Source organism: Cavia porcellus, unplaced genomic scaffold (assembly GCF_034190915.1).
Source record: "Cavia porcellus strain 051 isolate PalLab524CR breed Dunkin Hartley unplaced genomic scaffold, mCavPor4.1 scaffold_1, whole genome shotgun sequence".
Taxonomy (NCBI): Eukaryota; Metazoa; Chordata; class Mammalia; order Rodentia; family Caviidae; genus Cavia; species Cavia porcellus.
Window position 1 is genome coordinate 71,202,492 of NW_026947484.1, and position 7,105 is coordinate 71,209,596.

The following is a 7,105-nucleotide window of genomic DNA, read 5'->3' on the forward strand; positions in this document are numbered from 1 at the left end:
ACAATTTATAATATACTTAACATATAAATATATAAGTATTATAATAATTTATAATTACTTAAATTTAGTATGCTAGTCTCATAAGAGCAGAAAAAAATAAATTCTTCCATAGGTACTAAGTTAATCAGATAATGAACTTTCAGAGTAAATATTATCTCATAATTATTTTAGCATCAAAGTTCATTGATTTAGCATTTATGTATTGATACTTTTGCAAAGGGGATAAATCATGTAACCACTTGTTATAAACAGATACGCCATTTTAAAATTACATAAGTAAAGCCTACTGTATTGCATTTTTACAATTGTTAAAGAACCTCACTGTGTTTCATTTATTCTTTGTCTTAGTAAAATATCTCAAGGATGGAGGAACAGTCTACCCCAGACTATCAGTGTGATCTTTTTGTGATTCTTTCATTTTTGTTAATCTGCTCACAATTTTTTCCATTTGTATATTACTCCATTACTTATCTATTTCTATTATGTAATTTACCAAATACATCATGGCAGACTGCTGTGTGCAGCAGAATAATATTAAGCATACTTTGGCCTAGAATGGCTGACATTGCATATGGTATGACTAGTTATCTAAGTAGTGCTACAAGGTGTCAGAAAGGAAAATGACAAATTTTTATGATCTTCCATAATGTGGACCTTCAACTTGACAGGTCCCAAAAGGAACTGATTTGAGATTATAAGAACTATTAAAATATCATTTTTTCTGAATTTCTTGACTGGTTTGAGGATTCTCCTTATTGCTTAGAAGTCGGTTATATTCAGAGGCACAAGAAGTTACACTTAAAATTTATAATCTTGATCCTTAGCACTGAAAAAAGCTTATTATCTATCCAAATTTCTACAAAGTTCATAATAATGATAAAGACCACGAGTACTGAGAATTTTCTATCATTTTATACTTTAGAAAAGGATCACTTCTCATTAAAATTTGAGATTTATGTTTCGATAAGTTCTTGGAATCTGTACTTAAATCAATGCCATATTTACTGAATCATTTGTAGTTATAACTTTAAAGAATATATGCATCACTGAAGACTCTAAAAGAAAGCTTGTACCAGCTCCTAGAAAACAGAAAGCAATCCCCCCAAAGCCCCAGAAGATTCAAATATGTATTGCAATTAGATATCCTTTTAAAGAAGTAAAATATAAAGCAAATGCATTTACTTGGTATAAGGAAATAAAGAAAACAAATAATGTTAAAAATAACGTATTCTTTCAGTGAAGTCTACTTCCTTGCCTTTTTATTTTCATATATTAACTGAGACTATTGTTCAACAGCCTCCAAATGAAAAGTTCCTGCTTGTCTAATAATTGATTTTTTTTTCATTATTTCTTTGCTGCCATAAGGACTTATTCTCTGTCATGCATTCATCATGCAGATACAGAGGAAATTTATAATTTCAGGAAAAAAATCCGACATGGAAGAAAATGTATATGTGTTTATATGTTTCTGTGTATGTGTGTATCCCATCTGTGCTGAAATACAAGGGAATATGTATTTATGAAATACAACTGAGGACTGGGAAGCGCAAGGTTGTGAGTTCGATCCCTGGTACCACAAAAAAAAAAAAAAAAAACAATCAAATAATTCCCACTTCTAAATGATCAATTTAAGCTGCCACAATGTTCATTAAGAGTCTATTGTCTTAGTTCTGCAAATGTCTTCAAGTAAAACATGTTTCAGAGAGAAACTCTTCTCAACTCTTCTCAAATTTATGAGGCAAGATTGTGGGTTTTATCTTAATGTCTTAAAAGATGTAAAAATAGGTTGATGACACATTCCCTAAATATTATTTTCTTGTTTTCCTTTCTCAGTCTGCAGTTAAGAGCTACTGACAGCTCCCTGGCCTCTCCCACATGTGCTGAGCTCTGCATGCACTGTTAGCCTAGAGACCCATTTCTCTGTAAACACTTCAGACTCCAACTTGTAGGGTTTGCTTACCTCATGCCCCTTAGCCTTTGCTCCTCTGAAGCCCCGCCTAACCCGGGTGATGTGCTCTCCAATGCTCTGATTCAGTCCTCCAGCCATAGTTTATTTTTGGTGTGCGGAGGAGGAATGCTTATGTGTCCATGGCCTTAGAAGTTCCTTCAGAACATTCCTTTTTTCCAATCTCTTTTTGGATTAAACCTGAGAACTTTCATTAACAAAATTGCCATTGGTTACAGCACTGAAAGGAAATTCACAGAATTTCAGGCTTGGTTTTCCTAAAAAAAAAAAAAAAAAAAGTTGAGTCAAATTGACAATATTTGAACTCTGGCCAGTTTGTTTGCCACAGATTTTAATAATAATGGGTACTTGAACTAATCGCTATTCATTAGAAGACTGAAATTTAAACATATAATTATGATGTAAAAGGAAGGCTGGGGGCCAGGATATAACTCAACTGCATGGTGCCTGCCTAGTAAGTGTGACCCTAGGTCATGAGTTCAATTCCTGATACCAGAGAAGGAGGAGGAAGAGGAGGAGGAGGAGGAGGAGGAGGAGGAGGAGGAGGAAGAGGAGAAAGGAATAGGAGGCAATGAATAAATGTTTGTCAAGTGAAAACTGAAAGATGATGTGTCTGTATAGTATGGTGAGCTTATTTTTACAGGGTATTTGGATTGTAAGTAATCAGACAGGATACTCCATACCCTTATACTTGGGAATCTGATTACCCTTCCTGGAAGGTATTCCAGGACTGACTGCCCTTATAGGTAAAGGTGAGGTGGTTCTGATCTGTTCTGTAACTCAACCTAAATTCCATGGCAGGGCAACAGGTCTTAGAAATGTATACCTGGAAATCAATTCTAGTTTCAGTGTCTGTATTCTACTGTTTCACCTCCCCTCTCTCTTCATCTGAAATCTAGATCCTTCACAGAAAATAATATGATGACAATAATGATGAATGGACTTCTTGTTTAATAAACTGTTATTAACACATGTTGTTAACAAACATTTGGAGTGAGAAGAATGGCATTTACAATGATCTCATCATGAGGAAAAATAAGTATTTCTTGGGTGTAACTTTAAAAACTAACTAAAAGGTGGTGGCTTGCAGTGAGTAGCATATTGCATGTAAAGACACCAAAGATAAAAGAATCCCTGCTAAGTGGAGCACAGTGTACATGCCTGTAATCCCAGCACTTGGGAGGCTGAGGCGGGAGGATTGCCATGAGTTTGAGGATTCTCTGGAAAACCTTGTCTCAAAACAAACTAAAAAGTCCTGCTGTGGACATGTTACAGAATATTGCATATGGAACTTTCCAGAAATCAGATTAATGAGGAGGGAATTCACTTCTTCTGGTAAACTGAATTACCTCTCATTGTTTCCTTAATTCTTTGTTACTGCCAATATAAAATATATCCCCAATCTCAACAACCTTGCTGTACTCATGACACAGAAACTCTGAAACATGAAACTTCAGGGCACTGTTCCCAGGTAGTCAGTAATGCAGGAATGAAGTGATACTGCTTATGTATGGTTGACTGGCTGCTTTTCATGGATTAAGGCTGAAACCCAACAGACTCCACCCTGTAGTATACACACACACACTGGAATCCCATACACAAGCCTGAACTTCTCAGAAAAGGGCAAATAGACACAGTCCCAAGCCAATTTCTCAGAACTGTCAGGGTGTAGGCAAGGTTCCTACAGGAGTGATTTCTTCGGCCAGAGAAGACGTGTAGCCCTTCCTGTGACAAGTCTGATCATGTAGGTTATGAAACTGAACTTGATCTGTCCTGCAGTAGAACACACATATAAATGTGTGTGTGTGTGTGTGTGTGTGTGTGTGTGTGTGCTGTGTGCGTTAACCCAGTGCTGAGGTTCCTAGACAGCCATACCTCAAATTTCTCAATATGTTGACTCAATGATACTTCTCAGTGTTTAATTTTAAAAATGTTCAAACACATGGAAGTAGCTGCCTCTGCCACTGGATCTGGATTACAGAGACCATAATTATTACGTTATGTTCACTCTAGTAGAGCTCTTGCATGAAAGCTTCTTTGACATTTTGCTGGGTATCATTATGGAGATACTTCCAAGGACAATAAAGCCAAATTTTTAATTAAGTTTATTGGTACAGTTCAGGTATACATTATGATCACATTCGTCATAGGGAATTTGTATCTGTAGGTGATGTGTCTTGATTCCTTCATCTCCCAGTCTCCTCCCCTCTCGACTCCTCAACTCCCGGTAGTGGGAAGCTTTGTTTCCATTTTACCCTGATTTTCTCATTTTTCTTTTCCCTTTCTTCTTTCCCCCTTGTTAGTTTCCCTTTCCTTTTTTACAGCTTCTCCCTATGTGATTGTATATTTTAATTCTCATTGGCACTTGTAGTTTATCACACCAGAAAGACAGTGCTTACGTTTATACATGTATGTCTGATTCATTTCACTCAAGAATATGGCCTTAAATTCCAGCCATTTGGCTATGCCTGTTTTAAGCTTCTCCTTCTTTATAACTGAGTAGTATTTCAGTGTATAAGAAAGTCATATTTATTTACTCGTCAGTTGATGGGCATTTGGGTTGCTCCCACGATTTAGCTATTACAAACTATGCAGCTGTAAACATGGGTGTGCATATATCACTGTGGCATGCTGCTTTTAATTCTTTTGGGAACATACCTAAGAAGGGAAAAATTTGTATCAACTAGTCTTTTGTTGTTGTTGTTGTTGTTGTTGTGAGGAATCTCAACATCGATTTCCACAATGGTTACACCATTTTGTAATCCCACTGAGAACAGGAAAAAAGTCCTTTTCCCCCACAAGCCCACCAGCACTTCTTTATGGCTGATTTCTTGAAAATAATCATTCAACAAAGCAAATACTGGCTCAGGAAGTTCACATGCTCATGGCTACTGTTCAACTGGAAGTCCCATGTTTAGGAGGTTAAAACTGTTAGAACGGCTATTGTCGTAGGTATTTTAGACAGTAATCAGACTCAACTCACTATTGTTATGACGTCTCAAAAATGCTTGAAACAGCTTTCTTTTTTTGAATGAATTTGGTGTACTTACAAATGTATGCTTATTTTTCAGCTGAGAATTACATGGCTGTGCCCAAATGGCCTGGATCCTGATCTTCTGACCACCTGACTTATGAAGCTCTGCATAATCCATTGAGGACAAAGCATTAAGGCCTTTTTCTTATCAAACACTTAAATGTCAAAGGGTTTTGTTTTGTTTGGTTTTGTTTTTTCAGCGCTGGGAATCGAACTGAGGGGCCCTCTACCACTGTGCTCCATAGCCAGCATTTTCTATTTTTTATTTTAAGATAGGACTTCACTGAACTGCCCGGGATGGCCTTGAATTTGTGATGTTCTTACCTCAGATGTACAAGTAGCCGGGATTATAGGCATGTAGTCCTTGGCAACTACAATGCTTTTAAAATCAAAGGTGAAGACGTGAAATTTTATCTCCTACCTCAATCAAATGTGAAACTTTTCTGTCGGTTTCACAACATTTCCTATAACTCCAGCTCCCTCAGAAGGTTAGGTCGGAAGATTGGCAACTCGAGGCCAGAACAAGTAAGTGCGATCCTGTTTCACCAAAGGCTGGGGATGGCTGGCAGGTGGGGTGAGCTCTGGGTTCAAGCCCAGTACCGTGGGGTATGAATTCTTTCACATAGAGTTATCCTGTCCTCACACCCCACAGTTGGGAAAGGTGGTATAATTATTTCACGTGTTTCAAAATTGGAGCCCAATGAACAGAGAGTAGCTGAAGATCAGTAATTAGTAAATACCTAAGTAGAGACTTGAATACAGTTCTTGTGCTTTGATGCAGAGCTCTGTATATTACTCCATGCTGCCAACTGCAGTTGAGTTGTATGAAGGTGTAAAATTATCTAAAGTTTCTATCTAGAAAATAAATTTACAGATTAACAATGAAAGCAAAGTAATGAAGCCAGGGTATAAGGACTTTTGTGACCTCAAGCTTCTTATGTAGCTATTTTTTAATTCAGAAAAATAACCTAGTGAACTTCTATACCTTTAATTCCACTGTCATAGGATAGAAAACCACAAGACTCTACTTTGATCTCCTCTGTGGGTGGGTGTGAGAACCTCAAAAACACATTTTTCCTTCTGACTTTATCATTACTCAATTTCCTGTATAATTCTTGAAAAACCAGCTCTTCTGGAATTAACACTCATAGCCTGTCCAAACTATTCAGAAGTTTCTTTCCTTTTGAAATCTTTTGTCCTTGACAATTTTTCATAGCTGACAGTCGAAGCAAAGTTAGGTGATGAAATAATCAAACAGTTTGATTTACTCACTGTCCTTAAAATGAAAGAAATGCAAAACAAAGGCATGGAGCTGCCCAACGTTTGCCCATTCCCCATCTTTCCTCAAGGTTAATTGTCCTTGAACTCTGCCACATTGTGTAACTTCCTTTGGTTTCCTCTCTGAAATTCTTTCATTCACTGATTCAGCTTTTACCATTTAGTTCTTACGTCAAAAAAAATCTATTGTAACTTCTTTCATTTTATTCAGTGGAATCATTCACTATAAATTAGTGGTTAGATTCCAATTTTCTTTCCTCAGGAAAAAAAGAAACTGGCTCCCCAGGCTACTTTCTTTTATTTTTTTTGTTTTAAATAATGTATAAGTCCTTGAAAATTGTCAGACATAAATGATATTAATTACAGTAAGTAATGCAACATATTATTATTCCATATTCAAAACAAACTAATCAGAAAAACATTAAAGCATGGATTATGCCTGCCACCCAGACATGGTTGATTATTATCTTATGTATTTTAGGGAGTGATCAAACTCAGTGAGCTTCTAAGTGCGTTGTCACTCTGTATCCAAAATATATTTAAATAACTAATGACATTATTTAAATGTATACATGCTTATCTTTCTAGAAATTTAGAGAATTTTATGATGTAATGTTTTACTTACATCTATAGGAAGAAAGATATAATTTCGAAAAAAATAAGAATTTTCTCTTAGAGACCTTGCTATATGCTTCCCCTTTTTTGTGAGACAGGTCTTACTATACAGTTCAGGCTGGCCCTGAGCTCACTTTGTAGCCTAGGCCGGTCTTAAACTCACAATGATTCTCCTGCCTCAGCCTCCCAAGTACTGTGATTACAGGCGTGCA